The sequence below is a fragment of the Camellia sinensis genome, chromosome 14, assembly GCF_055761805.1.
Source record: "Camellia sinensis isolate YWXY chromosome 14, ASM5576180v1, whole genome shotgun sequence".
Classification (NCBI taxonomy): domain Eukaryota; kingdom Viridiplantae; phylum Streptophyta; class Magnoliopsida; order Ericales; family Theaceae; genus Camellia; species Camellia sinensis.
In genome coordinates, this window is record NC_138974.1 from 5,550,963 (window position 1) to 5,572,754 (window position 21,792).

A 21,792-nucleotide genomic window follows, 5' to 3' on the forward strand; every position below is an offset into this window, starting at 1 on the left:
TTGTAATGGCATAAGCCCATGTAACTTGTAATGAGGATGATTTCAGTCTTCTTAAAGTATCAGTATGCAATAATGCACATAAGTTTCCCATGGCCTGATTACAAATTAATACATGTGTCTCGCGAACTACTGGATAATAATAATCATAACAATTATTAACTGAGGCCACATAATAATATTAAGCATTGCATGCATGTCGTAGGTTCTTGATGACCTCGGGTCCATAAGTAACACAATAGAATAATCTCAGTTTCATACAGATACTTGGCTTAAAGATGAACATAATTCTATTTATTCATTAAGAAACGACGTAGTTTGCTTATAGATAATAGAGAATTATTATTCGCTATTGATAGAACGAAGTCATTCCAAAGTCATACCGATATATGACAATCTTTCAACGTTCACATTGACTTTCACTTATCATAATTGTTCATGTAACATGTTCGTGTAACACTTACAAGAAACAAAGCGTTAGTGATAATAATCATCAATAATAAATAAAATGTACATCTTCGTACTATTACTCACAGTGCATTGGTGGAGCATTTATTCCTCCCAAAGCGTGTCCTACACACATATGAAGTCACACATTAATTCTTTAAATCATTTCCCCTAATTTCCTTTCTCAATTTAACATGATTTATAATGCCCATAACAAGGTTCATTCGTAAATTTTTAACATTATTGCAAAACATCTCAGAAATCCAATTAAACTTGTACACGTATAACTCAACCCACCAATTCCATGATTCTATTTCCAATTTGAGCAAAATCATTCTTTATCATCACAAATTCATCTAGGGTTTCAAGAACATAAAGTTTTCCATAAAAAAATTCATACTTCTCATACCATGACCTTACATCCCAATTCCCTCCTTGATTATACATCTAGGGATCATACTCCATCACTTTAACCCATCAATTGAACCTTCAATGTTTCAAACTCAAAATTCCCAAAATCTCATAATTTCCTCTATATGCTCAAAATGAAAATTTATACATTTATACAATGAAAATACCTCAAATCTAACCATGGATGTAAGTATTGAAGAGAAATAGAACCCCTACCTCAATAATCAAGAAAAAGAGTGAGCTTGGAAAGAAGCCTTTGCAAATCCAAGTTCCAATCGGGTAAAAACATTAATCCTCCCTTGTTCTTCATCCTTGATGCCAAAAACCATGGTGGATCGTGATCAAAGTAAAGGAATTCAAGGGTTTGGGGGCTAGGGTTTCGGACATGGAAGAGAGGAAGGAAGAGGAAAGAAGAAAAATATCTAAAATGATCCAAAATCCCGTTTTTAAAGCTGCTGGTCCGAAAAACCCGCTCGAGCGCACATCTTCACGCTCGAGCGTACATGCATTCAGCACAGATGTCAAAACTTCAAATAGGCATAACTCTCCCATTCGGACTCCGTTTTAAGTCGTTCTTGTGCTCAAATTGAAGCCCCGAAAATAAGCTTTCCAATGGTTCCAACCTCACATCCAAATTCAAAGTGGGGAAAAAGAAAAGGGTAAAAGAGTGACGGCTGATCGTAGACAAAATATTCAAACTAAAGTTTTTGATCCAATCTTACTCTACCATCATATTACCACCACAATCAAGACCCCAAAATAAAATAACAAGGTTCCAAATACACCACTACAATGTCAAGGGAAATCTTACTTCTCACGCTCGAGCGTCGCTTCAACCGCTCGAGCGCGCACAGACCAATAAAGCAGTCCGCTCGAGCGTCAACTTCTCCGCTCGAGCGGAGATTCACAACTCCCAGAATCTCAGGCCGTCTGCAAAATTGCTGAGAATCCCAAAAGTCCGCTCGAGCGTAAACTCCTCCGCTCGAGCGGAGGGAAAAATTCTGGGTCGTCACATTACCAATCCTACTGCATAACATATATCTAGCAGAGTACACATCATAGAATACATCAAGCTTCCAACTGCATTAGCATAGGGCACATATTGTGATTCCTTCATCTCATAAAGATCTACATCTCTACTAACCTTACCTCTCCTAGAAAAATCTCCTTCTAGGAAATCCACATCACGTGACTCAATTTCAGTCACACTCCCATCCAGCTGCTCTCCAATGAACATATTGCCCTTAGAACGCTCACAATAGCGAATGAAGATACACTTCTTTCCTCTAGGGCCTAACTTCTCATACTTATAAGAAGTGTCGTGTATGGAAGCTGCTGAACCCCATGGCCACAATTTGTCCAAATTTGGCTTTTTGCCGGCCCATAATTCATAAGGGGTGGAAGGTATTGATTTAGAAGGCACACAATTAAAGATGTAGGCCGCAGTTAGCAAAGCATCTCCCCAATAGAATGGGTCATCGATCTAACCATATCCAGCAGTGTTTGATTCCTTCTATCCACTACACCATTTTGTTGTGAAGTGCCAGAAATTGTCAACTGTCTAATTATTCTTTTCTCTTCACAAAGCTTTTTGAACAGCTCAGATAGATATTTGCGGCCTCGGTCTTTCCTTATAGCCTTACTGCTTTTTTTTAATTGATTCTCGACCTCAAAAACATAACGTCGAAAGCAATCCAATGCTTCTGACTTATGAGAGATCAAATAGACATAACCAAAACGCGTACAGTCATCTATAAATGTGATAAAAGTAAGGAGCTCCATTTTTTGCCTTGACCTTCATTGGTCTGCATATGTCAGAATGAATTAGCTGTAACGGAAAAAATGCCCTTTTGGCTTTTTTCAAATGGTTTTCTAGTTGCCTTGCCAGCAAGGCAATGCTCACAAGTGGGTAAATTGACCCTAGCGAGTGGGCCTAAAAGGCCTTCTCTAGCTAACCTGATCATGATGTCTTTTCCAATGTGGCCTAATCTAGCATGCCATTTAATACAATCACAATTAGACGTAATATATGAAATAGAGTCATTGGCATTATTCAAAACTAGAGTTATTGACATCTAGAACTAAAAAACCATCTAAAATAAAACCACTGCCATAGTAAATTGTACCTAAAAAAATGCTAACTTGTCTACTCTCAAACTGAAAATTAAAACCAAGACTCATCATGCTAAAAACTAATAATAAGTTTTGTTGAATCTCTGGAGCATAGAGTACGTCATGAAGATATAGAGTGCGCCCACGTTGCATTTCCAGCTTGTAAGTGCCAATCGCAAGCACCTCTACACTAGATTCATTCCCCATGTATACTTGTTTGCTACCAGCTAGAACTCGATGATACTCAACAAACCCAACTCTATCCCTCGCTATATGGCAGGTCACTCTTGAGTTTACAACCCACAAATGAGGAGAGTGAGCAACTAAAACTTAACTAGAAACATAATAGTCAAAGCAAGAAAATAAGTTAGGGAGTACCTTCTTCGGCTCAGGGCAATCCCGAGTGAAGTGTCCTTCCTTCTTGCAGTTAAAGCACGCCATGTTAGCCTTAGCTTTTTTGCCAGCCCTCTTACCTCTTTTCCACTTAAAAGTGCTAGCACGCTTTAGCCCAGGGTCAACCCCATCTTTCTTTTTGGGAGCCCACTTAGCCCCTCAACGCCTAGGGCCAAATGCCCGGTGTGAGTTAGACTCAACAGCAAAAGCAATGCCATCAGGCGGCCTCAAGCTCCAAATGACGTGATATGTCCTCAAATGTTTTAACATTATCATTGTGCATCATATGACGCTTCATTACTTCCCAAGAATGACAAAGTGAGCAAATCACTGCTTGAACTTGTTGCTCTTGTGTCAGATTATGACTTGTTGCCGCCAAATGAAGTATCATAGTTGACATCACCCTCAGATGCTGCTTCGTTGAATGATGCGCCTTTTTCTGATAGGAATCAAATTTCATGGTCAACCCGTGCAACTTAGTCAAAGAGGTGATGCTGGATTTCTGTTTGAGAGCCTCCAACATTTCAAAAGCAGTCAAGTCGTTATGCATGCTGCTTCACATCGTAAAGCGCGCACATCAATCTTTATTGCGCCATTTTTGATAGGCCTCAAGATCATGACGATGCTGAGCTGTAGTTCCTTGCTCAGGCTCAGTCATCACTTGCTCAAAAGTCTCCAAGACCTTTCGCTCATTCAGGAGATAGAGATACTGGATCTTACGGCACCAAATATCATAGTTATCACCGTCCAACTTTTCTGCCTTAGTCCAATCAGCTACAATGCCTTTTGTTGCTATAGTTAACTATATCCAGAGAAAAAAAAAATGCAAGGGATAAAATTTTAGAACGATATAGAATAATTTTGATGCATAAATTCAAATTAAATTTTAATAAAAAATGCACATGTCGCAAGATCGAAAATTCGCTAAGCTTATAATCATCTTTTGCGTCTCTAGTGATTTTTTTATCAAACATTCAATTTAATTTAATGCGCCAAAAAAAAAAATGAACAGATTTATTAAAAGAATAATCTGACAGTTCATATGACATGTAATAAGCATGATTTAAAAAAAAAATTCACATATGAGCATCTCAATATGATAATACAATCTGAAAAATAATAAACAATATTTTATCATAAAATTCTAATTAATATTAATCATGCTTTGGGGATAACAAGATGACTTCTAACATAAAAAATTTATCATGATGTTCCTAACATTAAGAATATTCTTAAACAACAAAAAATAATTTTTAGAATTTTTCTAGATTTTTCTGTAATTTTTCTTGATTTCTTTAATAAAACAATACACTGAAAATATAAATAATCTTATACCAGTAAGTAGCAAATGATGTCAGTATACTTCTGTAAAAAACTCAAGTCCAGAAAATTAATTATGCATGCACAGAAGCCTTTTAACGTAAAAAATATTGAATTAATAACTCAGAAAAATATTTTTTTCGTTTGAAAAAATTTGAAAATTAACCAGATTGTAGGAAAAATAATTATAAGACTAACCATACAGGCCATGCTGAAAACAGCATTATAGCGAGTATTTTAGAAGCAATTAATGTAGTTTTTTAAAGTAAAACAAACAAACAGAGCCTTAGCAATACTACTCCCACATGCCTCAGGCGCGTGTATCAACGCATGTGTTGGTGCTCATGTCAGCCCTGATGTCAGCGTTCACATGCATGCAGCAATCTCGTGCTGCGCTATTATCAATTTTTTTTTTTAATACCGATTTCAGGTGCCTTACTTTCATTAATATTTGGTAACTTTGAAACATAAAATTATCAATAATGATTTATCATCTATTAATGTAATTTTGCAAATATTTTTACATGTGAATGTTCATAAAAAAATATAAATAGAATAAAAAAAATTAATAAAATTGTTTTGACTATACAAACAAAAATAATATATATACATATATTAGCATAAAATACAAATTTCATGGATATTTAATAACACGGAAACATCTTAATAATGGCTCTAATACCAATGATGGAAATATAATACTATATACGCAGTGGAAAATAATATGGATTCAGACAAACCTTGTTGGTAAATAGAATGCACAATGAATCCAGCTTAGAATGTGAATCATGTACTCTTGAATAATCTTCACAATAATGGAGTAAAATTACTAGAGTTTTATCCACACCAATCACAGTACAAAGGCAAAATGGTTTATGGGAAAAAAGGACATATGTTTTTTGTTATATCAAAATACAAAACCCAATGTTTGTTTATATAGGAGAGTTGGGAGACCCATAGCATAGATATATTATCCCATATCTATAATATTTGATCAATAATTATCATATATTATATTGACAATTTTCCCATATCAAGATTATCCTATATCTTGATATGTAATATATTACTAATATTTGGATCTCTCTTAATCGGGTCATGCCACCATGGGCGACCCAATTGAGTTCAGGTTCTAAACCCGACCCAATTTCCAACAAGAGGAAATATTATTAAAATGTATCTAATTTTTTATTAAATAGATTGTTAGTGCCAATCATGTTATGCAGGTTAGACATTAACCTAATTCATTTAATATTCACCATATTATGTAGTGTCATATTCGTTTTAATGTACAAAATAGTCAAACCTAACTCACTAACTTTGTATACTATTTGCTTCATGTTACATTGTGGGTCAAAAATTTCCACCCTTGGTTTTGTGTATCTAGAATGATTGGTGTATCATAAATGGTAGGAATGATGCTCTTTTGGAGGGAAAATAATTTGTGGCCTTGGGGCAAGTCTATATGTTGCCACAACTTCATTTTTTGTTGATTAAAATAGTGGGACTCAATATTTTTGTGTTGACTTTTGGGAGACAATATGACAAATCTCATGTCTATAAAGCACAAAGGGGGGCATCTCCTCTTAAGACTAATACATCATCTTCATGCCCCACAAGACTATTTCATGGGCCTCACAAGGCCCACAATGGTGATCTAAACCATTTATCTCGTAGTCCTTGAAGAGAACAACATATATATATATGGAAAACAAAAGTTAGCTTGTATGGACATTGATAGACAAACTAACCATTCATGTTTTGTTTTATGAAATGAGTAGTAAATATGATTTTAAATTAAAATTATCCACTTTATAAAATAAAATACAATAAATTAGTATGTGTATCAATATCCAATCAAACTAATTTATATATATGTTGTTCTCTTTGAGGACTACGAGATGAACTGTTTGGATCACCGTTGTGGGCCTCATCAGGCCCACAAACTAAAGTCTTGAGGGGTTTGGTGATGATGGAATCTTGAGGAGAGCGACCCACAACATCAACACTCTAAAACTTGTGTCGTAACGGTGTCAAACACAAAGACATGATAGCGACACATATGAGACACATCACATGGTATATCCCAGTATTTAATTATATTTTTTAGGAACAGGCCAACTTATTCCCCCCTGACCCCCCACCATTTTTTAGTGCTTTTAGTTGAATTTTGAATGCTAAAAAAAGAAGGCAAACAATAAGAGTTAATTTAAGAGTGAGTTTTTTTTAATTATTATATTAAATTAGTAATTTTTTTTGTTAATTTTGATTGTTTGTGGATATAATATTAATTTACATAGAAAATAAAATATATTAAAAATATTTTTTATTGCCATGTCATCGTTGTGTCTGTGTCCTTATTTTTTGAAATTACTATGTCCCGTATCTGTGTCTGGGTCAATGTCAACATCCGCATCTATGTCCGTGTCTGTATCTATGTCTATGTTTCTCTCATGTACTGAGGTGTGGATCATTGATCGAGACCACCAAATAAATTTTTTATTTTTTTAATAACCTACTCTAACTTAAATATAAGGGAAAGGGGTCACCCTAATGCCCCATATGGGGGCTTGAACTCATAACATCTCCTTTTGGAGGGGCAAGAATTTTGCAAAGATTGACCCAACATTAGAGTTTTCTATAGAGTTCCTGTAGCTTAGTAGTTTCAAGAAAGATGGTCTGCAAACTAATGAAGCTTTTGTTGACTGTCAAACCCTATTCAAGTTTTTGTTGACTGTCAAGTGATTCCAAAGCACAATAGACGCTTATATCACTTCAAGTTAGTTTTGCGTTCAAGCAAAATTAACTTCATTACACACTACAGTTACCAAATTCGACATTAGCTATTTAATATTAGGAAAGTAAATAATAATGGGTTAATTGGTGATAAATCCAATCTAGGAAGGATACAAGACATTAGGTCAAAGAAATATTTTTTTGTTGATGAGAGATCCAAGTTTTGTAAAATAATTTGGTGAGAAGTCGTAGAGAACGTTTTGTTTTTAATTTTACTCTTTGACTTTTTGTTATCTGTTTGACTTTTCATTAATTATCTGTTCAAATTTATACCTATCTATTTATAAAAAAAATTATCTGTTCAAATTATTTCTATCTATTCAATTTTTTGGTCTATATGTTCAAATTTATATATATTTGTTCAAATTTTTGTTTCTCTGTTCAATTTTTTACCCTAAAATATATCTATCTCTTCAATTTTTCCCTTGGATTCTATTTATCTGTTGAATTTTTTCCCTAAATTCTATTTGTTATTTTTTTTTCTCTGTTCAAATCTTGTTATTGAAATACACCAAGCCACTGCCTAGCACCTATCTGTTCAAATTTTGAACAGATCTTTTTTTTATCTGTTGCACCACAGATGTTTTTTTCTATATGTTACAATCATCATCAACAACAATAATCTTCATCATCAACAACAACTGCAACAACAAATTTTCTATCCAAATTTTATCAGTACAAAATTTGCATATCTGTATAAATTTTGCAAGCAATCAAACCAGGCTACTCTCTCTGATGGTTGTGTTTGCTCTAGACTTCGGATTTCTCTACCAAAACAAGAACTGTGATGAACACAATACAAAGGGAGAAATTTGATCAAAGTAAACAAACTTTAAAAAAAATTAATTTGTTGCAATCTATCAAAAAAAAAAATTCTATTTTCAATTTGTTTCATCATCATTGTCATCAACTTAAAAAAAGAAGAAGAAAAAGAAGAAGAAGAAGAAGAAGAAGAAGAAGAAGAAGAAGAAACATATCTGTTTGCAGATCGCGAGAGAGAGAGAGAGAGAGAGAGAGAGAGAGAGAGAGAGAGAGAGAGGATTTGGGAGTTGATTTTGTTGAGTTAGAACACAACGGCTATACAAAAAGTGAATCTTTATTTAGATGTAAAGATACACTCAAGTATACAAGAAGACTCTTAAGGATATCTCACTCTTGGAATCACTCACACTCAAGCACTTGACTCCACTCTTGATTGTTGTGTCTTGTACCTTCCAAATGAGGTCATTTCCCTTTATATAGTCATCCACCTCCTCAATGGATGGCTAAGATCTTTTTGAGCCAAGGGCTATTATTAACCCTCTAGAATATTCTAGCATATACTCATACTTTCATATATTCTAGAACTCTCTAAACTATTCTAGTATATAATAGTACTTTCTATACTTTTAAAATATTCTAAAACCTTCTGAAACCTTCTAGATTTCTTTAGATTTCTACAAGCATCTCTAATGTTTCGAAATCTTCTACAATGTTCTGGAATCTTTCAGAATTCTTTAGATCTTTTTGGAGTCTTCTAGATCTTTCCGGAGTCTTTCAGATTATTCAACATATGCACTTAATAGCCTAGATAATTCTAGAAAAGTCAATGATGACTCTTAACTGATTTCATTTTCTGTGAATAAGACTTATCATCCAAACAAAGCTCTCTGGTATTGTATTGTGCAATAAGCAAAATGGAGAGACAGAGAGAGAATGAGAATGAAACCCTAAATGGTAATGCTATCCTTTGAGGGGGGCTAAGGAACTTCAACCACCAATGTCAAATTTACCGTTGTTAAAAGATTTGGAGTTGTGGAAGCAGAACTCCAAGGTTTAGATGTTGATGGAGATAGAGGGAAAGGCGGTGGAAGAGGAGGCCGATGAGGAGTCTCCGACGGAGCTCAACACGATCAACATCTACAGTCGTTTCTTGAATGTGTTTCCAAACAAGCTCTATGGCGGGGATGCGGCAGATCTGACCTCGGCGGACTCATTGAGGATTTGGCCTACTTATTTGTAACTCAATAACTCGTCATCACATCCCGAAGCTTCATCAAAGCAAAACGAGAGAGGGATAGAGATTTAATCAAAGATTCAAAAATGGCAAAATCCAACCATTTTTTTCCTTATCAGGTCACTGACACCGTCTCTTCCAAACCTAAGAGAGGCATGAGAGAGAGAAGAGATCAAAGAAAGAAAGTGTTGAAATCGAAGGAAGAGAAGTGTAGCTATAAACTCTACGATGAGAGCTCTGTAGAACGACCATCGAGCGTTTCGTCAAATTGTGGTGTGAAGGAGGATGACGACGCTGCCTGGGCGATGGCTAAGGCTCTCTCGTCGATGAGTCGACAGAGGTGAGTGGCGATGATGGGGGTGTCGATGGCGACGAGAAGGCAGTGGCGGCGGAGGCGTTGATGGTGATGGCAGAAACGACGCACCTAGGGTTTAGATCAAGAAGAGAGAGAGACAGATTGTTTGATTTGTCATAGATCGGGCTTCATTGGTATATATGTAGATGGGTATTTTGGTCATTTTTTTTTAGATTGTCCTTATGGATAAACTATTCGGCGACCGGTGGTATTACATGCACCAATTAGTGTACTCACTAGTGTACTAACACTAGTTATGACATTATTATTGATCCCACTTATTAATTACATTAAAAATACTAAAAATCTCTTAAATTATGTCACATCATCAATTAGTACACTAGTTAGTACATTAATTAGTGCGTCTAGCATTATTCTTCTGCGACTGCACCTTTGGCCCAAAAAGATAATTTTAAACTTTAGTTGAGCACCCAATAATAAAAGAGTAAAATAAATATTTAAATATTATTGTCGAACCAGGCTAGAATGCATGCTTAAAGCCCAAGTCCAACTCATTTATCAAACGGGCGTAAGATATTAATCTAGCCTAATCCTTTCGATCAAAATAAGCCACCAAGCCTTAAAAAAATAGGGCTAGACATGGTAGGCCAGTGGGCAAATGTCCACTCCTTACCTCAACATAATTAAATGACCATCAAAACTCCAATCTCTTCAACCATAAAAGCAATCACTTTCCCATTGAAATCTCAAACAATGACCCCAATCCCAGGTTCATTCTCTTCCCTAAATGTAGATTCATCTAAATTTATTTATTGTATTAATTTTTATGCCTATTATTTTAAATTTTTGGAACAAATACCAAAAAAAAAAAAAAAAAAAAACAACAACAACCAAGGTTTTTAGCCTTGTAACAAAATAAAACATGAATTTTCAATTTGTCAATTTAAACTCTAATATTTTGATTTATTGTTAATCTAAAGCATTCACATATTTTCATTAAGTAAAACTGACGGAAAATGAGTGTTTTAGTTATTAAACTCAATATGGTTATATATTAAATGTCTACAATACCCTTTTCATTGAGTTTAATAACTAAAATATTTATTTATTCATCAATTTTACTTAATAAAAATAGACAAATAATTTAGATTAAATGCAATTTAAAAGTTTAAGGTTTAAATTGATAAAATTAAAAATTCATAATTTATTTTGTTACATGACTCACACATTGGGTTTTTTTTTTTTTTTTTTTTTTGTAATTTTTCTAACTTTTTTGAATGTTATCATTCTAAATTTTTATTTGTTTTAATTTAATCCAATTAACTATGATGTTTAAAAAATTTGATGAAAACCAAGAGCATGAGGGAGGAAAATTTTATGAAAAAATTTCAAATTCAGCGGAGGCTGTTTTGAAAAATAATTACAAATAAATTGTAAAGTTTATAAACATTAATAATTAAAATTATAATTTTTTTTCATGAATATATAATAATTTTGTGTAATTACCACTGAATAGTAAATTTTGCAAAATTTTGAATTTATAATACATACTCTTTAAAATATGCAAGTCATGATTTTTTTTTTTTTTTTTTTTTTTTTTTTTTTTTTGCGGTGTTGATGTCAAAATTAAAGCCCTTTCAGTCTGTTGAATTTTTTAAAATTACCTATCAATAGGAATAATGGTGTGGCATGACATATGTACCAGTAGTATAGCATGAAGTAGCATGGTGACGTGACATTTAAAGAATTAAATCAATCAACGATGATGCATCCCTCTAAATCAATAAGCTCTAATGACATGGAAAGTCAAAAAAAAAAAAAAAAACAAACAAATAAACAAACACAAGACACAAACATCACTATCACAGTGGCACCCAAAACCCATTAGAGCTATTAGAGTTCCTTTATTAGAGCTCCAAAGCATTTTTGTCAAATCAATGCCAAGAAAAACCAGAAGAGTTGGTTGTTGCAAGTCAGTTAGAGTCAATGTTGAAATCAAGGGATTGAAGGCCAAGTTAGAGTTGATTTTGTAGGTAGTTCCTAAAACAAAGGGATATGGATGAAAAGAAGTAGAAAATCAAAGAAGATCATGGCTGCATAAGAAAGTGGCCATACCAGTATAAAAGAGAAGGTTTCAAAAACAGGAGAAAAAAAATCCAACACAACTCACATATCGTGATTATTAGGTGTAACTTCTATTTTAAGAGTAGTCAACTTAATAATTTTAGAAGTAGATTAGTGATAGCTTTTCTCCCTCTTTTTCTCTGTCGATCAACGTATTTTTCAATTCTCTGTTCTTGTTTGAAGTTTATGTAACTTGTAACAAGTGACATTTTACTTAATTAATACAAATTCAATTATATTTCTACCATAGTTCTTCTATGTTGTACCTTCAAAGAAGTCTTTAATATATTTAAGACATAGAACTTGATGAGGACAATGACCTACATTGCCTGGGAGGGACTTCCATTTCCACTTTATAAATGCACTGGCCCCCTTCACCTTGTATGAAGCCTTTAAAACCATGAGGAGGGGACGACAAGGTGCGTCCCTCAACCCTAAAGCGGACAATTTCATGCAAGGTGAGTCATTAAACTTCTACTTAATACATATTTAAAAAACAAGGAATTACATACAGGTAAGAAAAGGAAAAAAAAATACCAATACATACGGGTGCAAGTATGTCTGTGATGGGATACAAATAAAAGACTGGGAATGCAAGTACACTTGCACCTCTCATATGTTGATAAAAAAAATTTCCCTTTTCTCAGTTACATATAATTCTCTTTTAAAAAATGCAAGTTAATATTTTTTAGGAGATTTTTTTTTAAGGTCCCTAGTATTAAGATTTTATAGCATAAAGAACATTCAATATTTCAGTAATGTCTAAGGTCCCTCAAATTGATCCAGAGAAAATTCGATCCAGAGAAGAATTTCTCTAGACTTTCCAGAGAAATTCACTTCAATCCAGAGAAATTCTCTCAAAATCAGAGAAATTCCCCTCTTCAACCTAGAGAAATTCACTCAAACCAGAGAAATTTCCTTCTCCAACCCAGAGAAATTCACTCTAACCAGAGAAATTCACCTCTCCAATCCAAAGAAATTCACTCAAACCAAAGAAATTCCCCCTCTCCAACCTAGAGAAATTCTCTCTAAAACCAAAGAAAATTAATTTTCTATGATTTTCAATGGCATGTCACACTAATTGTACTTGCATGTCACAGTCTACTTGTTACCTGCCTTTGCGTGTGCAACCAAAAAGCTTTGTGTGTTTTTGCAGAGAGTTTTGTGTATCTACAAAGCTGTGTCCTCATCGGAAGCCATTGATCTTTCTCTCTAAGTTTATAGAACATGTACCATGATGTTTCCATCAGTCCACTCTCATAGAAACCTTTTAAGAGCGAGGTATAGCTAACAAGTGATGGTTTTAAGTTACTAGATTCCATTTCTTCCATCAAACTAAGACCTTTCTCAACATTTCCATCTTTGTAGAACCCCAAAATTAAAATGCTATAACTATGCACATCTGGTGAAATTCCACAACTCTTCATTTCTCCCATAACCCTCAAAGCTTCACCATCTTCACCTTTTTTGCAAAATCCATCAATAACCGCATTATAATAGTAACTATTGGCAGGCTGATTTTTTTTGCCTCAATTTTCAAATGAGGTTCAAAGCAAATTTAACACATCCAACTCTACAAAGCCCATGAATGTACATGTTGTATGTTACAATAGTTGGGCTTTCCCCACTCTCCTCCATTTCTTCCAGAATTCTAGTAGCTTGTCTAATATCTACTGCATGATGTCCTTTGCAGTAAAAGTTCATCATAATGGTATAGGTGCGTACATTAGGCAATGCTACGGACTTCTTTGTTTGTTCAAATAAACTTGCAAGATATTCCACTATATTTGCTTCTGCCAAACATTTAAGCAAGAAATTGCATAAAAAAATACTAGGGTTTAACCCAATTTTCTTAGCTTGCAGAAACATATCAACTTCATTTTCAAGCATTGAATTTGATGGCACTTGTTCTTGGAACAACAATTTGATTAGCTACACAAATCTCAACACTTGGGCTAGAATCAAACACTGTGTCATCTAGTTTGCACAAATTTCTCTTGTTTGCAAAATTCTCTGGATTGCACAAATTTCTCTGTTTTGCAAATTTACTGGGGGAAAAAAAAAAAACTTACTGGGTTAGTACCATTTGAACAAAATCCACATTCCAATTAAGCTCTCAAGCAAGTCATGCAATTCCAAGACACCGCACTTGAGTAGTTAGATAGTTGGCACAGGTAGAGTTTCCAAAATCGGTGGATTCAACTTTGCTGATCGTTAGAGCATTGACAAAAGTTTGGTAAAAGACACCAGACAATACCAGAGGGCAAGAAATAATACCGAACATTGATATAATATTTTCAACAACATTTTCAACTCCAAGAACTCTCTCTCTCTCTCTCTCTCTCTCTCTCTCTTTCTCACTCACATTTCTCTCTCTAAAAAGATGGAGGATAGTTCATCGAGACAGGGCACTGCGACAAATGCTTCATGGATCAGGCAACCGAAAAATGCCCATCTTGTGGTAGTGGGAAAGGCCAGGCACAGTGATCAACCCTCGCTTATCGAGATCTTCTCCTTTGATTCCAAGACCTTCTTTTCTCTTTTCCGACTCCTCAGTCTCTGCCCTAGCCCCCATTGAGACTCTTGCTTCTTCTTCAACAAGCTTCACACGTGATTGAAGAAGGGGACCTTGTCAGCATCACCGTCATCGAGGCAGTGGAGGAAGGAGATGGAGGCGAGGCTCAAAGGAATCTCAACGGCCATTGAAGGGAGTGAAGTTGTAGACTCGACTTTCTTTGCGCGGCTCCCTTTCGGAGAGACGCGAATTGGTCTCCTACAGTTCGGATTCCTGTCACAGTTCTGAATCTAATCTCACAAAGTGCAATGTGAGACTGATAAACATGGACTGCTTTGCTAGATTACAGAGTCGTCACCTAAATATTTTATTTTTGGAAAATTTAGGAAATCCTGACTCGTGCCAAAGGCCACGTGTCCGTCATCACCAAAGTTGCCTCGACTCAGGAACTTGGGTACGAGAGGGAAAGGTCTTGAAATGAGCACCACCGCTCGCCCGATCAAAGATCGGCCTCTACTAAACATGGTATGTTATTTTATAAACATATGTGTTCTTATTCCGGTTATTAATCTAACTTTACTATGTGATGCACACAGCATACAAGTACAGACTAAATCACAAGAATTGGAACAAAACAACTCATATTTATTTTTGAAAAATGGTTTGAAAGTGTCACCCTCAAGTGGGCTAAAGCGCAGATTTGCCACCCTCAAGTGGGCTTAAAACATGATGATTTGCCACTTCGCAAAGTGGGCTTAAACCTCACATTTGTCGAATTGTTCCAATTCAAGTAATCAAGCCTTCATCCACAGGCATTCATGTAGTTAAAGCAATTAAGCACATAGCCTCATGGCAAGCATGCGAAACATGGCAACACTCACACTTATACAAGTATGCTAAAGTGTAAAACTTACAATTTACTTCGAGCCAAAACAAAAGCCTGCTAGAAATCAATACATGATCCTAACTTATACAAAATGCCTAATGCAACACATGCAATAATGCAATTAAATAGCCCGGCTACTTAAGATGGCATATGAATGCAACAATTTGATAGCATGCTTTTAAACATGTATTCAAATAAGTGTATTGAAATTTCGATGTAGTTTGAATGATACGGCGAGCCCGGTGCATGCAATACAAATGAGTGATGCAAACATGAGAGCATAAGGTATGCCAATGAAAACATGCCCTAATCTAACCACCGAAAGGGGTTAAATAAACGGGGCACACTTATTACAACATTGTGCCCTCTCAAAGGAGGGTTCGAATGAATAATAGCTAAGCTACAGTAAGCTAAGCTAACTAACTAATCTATGTAGCTAAGCTAACTAACTAATCTAATTAAACTAATTATTACACAACAAATTGAAGAAATAACTAAGCCAAGCTACTTAGTTATTATAACACTTTAACTAATTAATGAATGAATTAATTAAATTACAAAACCATGCTAACTAACAAGTAAAGCATTAAACAATACTGCCTCGGCTCTGCTTTAAGAGGTTGAACATGCATGCATTCAGTTTTCACCCCGAAAAGTCCACCTGTTTGCTCTTGAGTGGCTCTGTTTGCAGGGTCACTCCAAGAACTTTCTGCATCACCTTACCAAATTGCTATTGGGGAGTGCACCAGTGGTCTACCAGCCATGAGGGCTTGTTACCGACCATCTGCCGGCCAAAGAGAGGCACTGCCGGCCAAGGGTGAAGCCTTGCCAGCCATTGATGAAGCAGGGCCGGCCTTTGGTGTGCTGAATCACCATTATGCAACAGAGCTCAAACAGAGGAAAATGGACGGTCACCCAAGGGTATGTTTGTACTGTATCCTCTCCTTATCATCTTAAAACATCAAAGGAGGGGGGCTATTGGATCCAAAACCACCAATCAAGCATTTTTTATGCATGATGGCGAAGGAGCCAACTTGTACACTTTCAATAAATGCACAAAAACAAGACTCAATACCACTACCTTATCATGGATGATCAAAGGCAATGGGGACAAAAGAGATTGGCTCATTTCATCACTTTGAGTATGAAATGGACCAATCTTCCTCGTGTTCAATATAACGTCCGATTGAACACAATGCAACGCACACATAACATGCTTATCTTGGTCATGTTTTACTTGGTTCAATTCTTGTTTACACATTTTACGTTACCAAGCCATTCATTAACCGGTTAAGTCCAAGTGATTGCCCTCTAATGAGAGAGGGGTCAACCAAAGAATGGTCTAAGACATGAGAGAGATCATGCTTTTGACTAGTAGAAACCCTTAAAAGAGAGTTAAAGCCATTGAGCACAAGCGCTATCTCATGCTTAAACACAACCTAAGGTTAACCAACTCTCAAAACAAATAGAAAAATGAAGAAATGAGGGAGGTTGCAGAATTTCAGTGCTAAAGTGGTATGAGACACAAGACTATAACATGCAAACAACTCATGTACAACATGTTGATGGACTTAAGCATTAAAGCTAGTGAAGAGCACAACACTAGAGGCATGCAATATCAAGCCCAAAGGACCAAATCAGCTCCGAATAGACCTTAAATATGCCAAAACAGTGGCTAAAATGAGCTGAGATGGTAGCATGAAAAGCAAGAAAAACATGCTTATGTATTGTCTCATAAACAAGGCTGAAAGCATAACTCTCAAAAGCCCTAAAAGAGTGATATATGTGAGAGTGTGAAAAAGATATATGCACTGAAATTACATGCTAAATGGTGCCATACCATGCAAACATCTCCAATAAAGCATGTTAGAGAGCTTAAAAAAAAAAAGCTAGTGAAGCAAATTACACTACAACCGTGCAAGATGAAGCTCATGTGACCAAGACAGCTCAAAACAAAGCTAGAGCATGCTAAATCAGTAGCAAAAACATACTAAGATAAAGCCTCAAGGAGGTACAAAAACATGCTCATATGTTAGGCCAACTACACATGCAAACAAGATACAAGGATGTGAGGCCACCCCCTCTTCTTTTGAACCTCAAAACCAACTTTTTACCATTGAAATTTCCCTGGAATTCAGTGGTTAAAAGGCCAAGAAAAAATTGTTTAAAAAGCTTTGAAAGATGGCTCAAAAGGCTTTACAAGCCAAAGAGAAAAGGGAGGAAACCACCCCCTAACTAAACAAGGCTCAAACCATGCTTTTAAAACCTTAAAAATAGAGTTTTTTTAGGGGTTAAAACCAGCTTCAAAGTAGCATACAAAGATGGCCAAACAATGAATTAAGACAAAGCTTAAAAGAGTTAAGTTCTTACCGTTGAAGCACAGCAACAAAACAACAAGGATTCTGAGCTAAAACCACTCTAAGAAGCTCAAACAAGGCCTCCAAGAACCTCAGCTCCAAGGTGAAGGTGTTTGGCTAAGGGTGCTAGTGCAAATTTGTAGAGAAAACTCACTTTCAGGCACAAAATATAGAGAGAGAGGATTCTAGAGTGAGAAATTTTTGTCTTCCAAAAATGTTCAACCTCTTGCATTCAAGAAGATGACCTCTATATATAGAAGATACAAAGGCCTCTTGTAAAGATCTAACCATCCACATGCAAGCAGATGGGCCATTCTGTGCAAACAGTTGTCAAAAATATCTACAAAATATCTACTGATGCATTGGTGGCTGGCCGGCCGTCAATGATGGCCGGCAGTGGCTCATTGATGGCCGATAGTGGCTCATTGATGGCCGGTAGGCCTCATCAATGGCTGGCAGGCCAAGATGCATGGCCGGCAGAGCCCGATCATGGCCGACAGTGCACCACAAACAACAAGTTGGAAGGATCAAAACATAGTCCAAAAAAGAGAAAGAATGGATGTAGGGTTTGGAAAGCTCAAGCTTGTGGCGTTCCGCCACAGATTTTGAGTGCTCAACGAGCAGTCACACTTTTCACTGGATGTACCTGCAAAAGCATCCAAGTCTTGAGGGCGGTCAAAAATGGGTATCTACAGTTGCCCCTCTTTGACAGAACTCGGAAGTCATGAAATGACGTGAGTGAATGTCAAAGCCCAGAGACGACCCATTTTTGACAAGGCCGAAGACTTAGACTCTCATTCTTGATAACAATATATAGATACGCTCACAGGCTGGGGCAAAATACAAATGGCATGCATGATGCGAGAGCATAACTTATGATTACGCAAAGAAAGCTGTAATGAGGCATTTGAATGCACGTATCATGCAAAGAAAATGCTACATTTTAAGCAAACCAATGAGGTATAACAATCTCACACATGAGAAGGAGTGAGTAAACTAACACGCCACGTGTGAGAATCATAAACCTAACCGCCTTTCACACAGAAAGGATGTAAGAAAATTATGCAATCTTAACTGCTCATACAGGAAAGGCCAAAAGCGACTGTCTAGCGTACTCGAAGTCTCAAACAAAACACATCCAAGCATGTCACATGCGAGAAGAGAAAAGAAAACGGTGTAAACACTGGAGGGTGGTATGAACATCGGAACACGTCCCAATATTTCTAACCCAGAACAAGGTACAAACATCGGGCACACGACCCAATGTGTCTAACCGAAAACAAGGTATAAACATCGGGTGCACAACCCAATGTCTCTAACCAAAAACAAGGTGGTATAAGTGTCGGACACACGTCCCAAATGCTTCTAACCGGAGCAAGGTATAAGTGTCGGGCACACAACCCAAAATGCTTCTAACTGGGGACAAGGTATAAACATTGGGCACACGACCCAATGCCTCTAACCAACCAAGAGGTATAAGCATTGGGCAAACAACCCAGACGCTTCTAACCAAAGATAATGTATAAGCGTTAGGCACACGGTCCAAGCGTTTCTAACCAAAGCAAGGTATAAGCGTCGGGCACACGGTCCAAACGCTTCTAACCAAAGACAAGGTATAAGCGTCGGGCACACAATCCAAACCCTTCTAACCAAAGACAAGTTATAAGTGTCAGGCACACGGTCTAAATACTTCTAACCGGGGGGGTGGTATAAACATCAGGCACACGACTCGATGTTTCTAACCAACAGGGTGGTATAAACACCGGGCGTACCTGAGTGTTTCTAACCAAAGGGGCGGTATAAGCATTGGGCACACGACCTAAACACTTCTAACCAACAGGGTGCCAGTGTAAACATCGGGCGTACCCGAATGTTTCTAACCAACGAGGTATCAATGTAAACACTGGGCATACCCGAGTGTTTCTAACCAACGAGGTGCCAGTGCAAACACCGGGCGTACCCGAATGTTTCTAACCAACGAGAGGTGTTGGTGTAAACACCGAGTGTAGACGAGTGTTTCTAATCAATGAGATGTGTCGGTGTAAACACCGGGCGTACCCAAATGTTTCTAACCAACAAGGAGGTCGGTGTAAACACCGGGCGTACTTGAATGTTTCTAACCAACAAGGAGGAGTCGGTGTAAACACCAGGCGTACCCGAATGTTTCTAACCAACAAGGGCTCAAAGGACAGGAATGATCTTCCCTGGAATTCCACTGAATGACTCGTACATACAATATTGTGCCTTATGCTGTTGGGGATCTTCTGTTTTTTCTTGGTTACACTTCCAAACCACAGGTACTACTTTTCTTCCTGGCCATGTTCACAACTTTCCCTATTCTCCAACAGGTGACAGACTAGGTTGGTTTAGTATCTAAAATTGAGGTTCATACACGCTACCTCAACCTATGGGCCTGCCATACAGATTTCAAGTCGGGGATACACCCCTGAGTATTTAAACCAGACTTTAGTCTCGGAAATCCCGAACCTTTGCGTTCTAGGCATGAGCCATTCGAACTCTAGTTTCCACCGTCTCAGTTGATCTCCTAGGAACTCATTGCAAACACAGCCAAGATGTCTCTGGCAGGGAATGCTACTTCGGGAGAACACTGCTGATCGCTATTCCGGCTTGAAACAGGCCTGAGCTTGAGGTATAGGTACACTAATACTTCGGAGCATTGACAAGACCTGAGGAGGTACATCTGGAATGCAATCTCGAAACTTTTTGAAGTTGAAACAAACTTGGATGCTCCAAACTTTCCTTCTTTTCTTTTGCTTTGCAGTTCGGAACCCATATAGCTTCAGATAGGTCCTTGTTCTACTGTTCTCACATGACCTGGGTTGAACCCTACAGTTTATGAAGAAAGAATCTTGTTTTGCACAAATATAGAGAACGACACAACACTCTATGCACAAAACGATTTATTTTTGAAATTGAGAAATGAGTTCTTAACTGGGTATTGAGCCTATGACTGACCACAGCCAAAATGACTCAACAAAGGGAAAGACAAGGTAAACTACACAAACACACTAAATGACTCAAAACAAGAATCGAGACAAACAAAAACAACAAACCCAACACTCGGATGTGTACCACCAGTGGGAGACCTCTCAGTTCACAAGGAGCCTATTTCTTCGAGTATTGTTTCCCATCCTTTCTTATTTGTGATTCTCACATCACTCTGGCACTCAATCTCTAGTTTTCTAAAAAAGCCCTTTTCTCACTTTTTCTCTCAGTGCACATCTCTCTATTCTTCAATCTCTCTTATTTTTTATCCCTCCCCTGAGTGGTTGATGGATAAACAGGAAGTTACGGCTCTTGTCCCTGGTATTCTGCTAGATTCTCCTTCTTTCGCTCACAATAGTGAGCTCTCTCCCATGAGGGGTTATGCTACGACTGGATGTGCAGCAAATCTGCATCTGACAATAGTTAACGATGTCTTTGGCTTAGCTTGATCGAGGTGAGTTACAACATGTCCCACCAGCCAGGTATACAATTGATTGGTCTGACACATTGCATTTTCTACGCCCCATTCCGGGTCAGATGCCAATTTGGGTGTGATCAAACCCATCTAGATGAGTGGGTCGAATATCCAGCTCATTTTCTAGTTCATGCTTCGCACTTGGCTCGATACCTCGCTGCTTGGAGGATGCGAGAGCTTTTGGCCTTCTGCTATTAGCTTCAGTTGTCCCCTTTTCTGGCAAGTACAGTGCCCTTTCTGGCAAGTATGTTGCCTTATTTGGGAAGTACGTTGACAACAGGGAAGAGACAGAAAAACCTGACTCAACTGTGCCCTTAGTTCATCATTTTGACCATTTTTGTTTTGGCTTTCTACTAAAACAATTTTAATCAATATGAGAGTTAGATTAACACACTTGTTCGATTTTCTGATATGAAAACTGGGGCACTAAAAATTTTCCTTTTTTGGGTCCAAGAAATGGTCTAGTTTTGGAAAAATGGAATAATTTTCGAGAGAATTAATCAACCTTATTAAAAATTCCCAAAAACTATTTTTACAAATGGCGACTGCTCGATCAACACGGAATCTACTCTTGAGATGCACAATCTCAAATCTGAACTTGAAATGTCTTGCAGTTGAATCTTCTAACAAAATAGGACAAC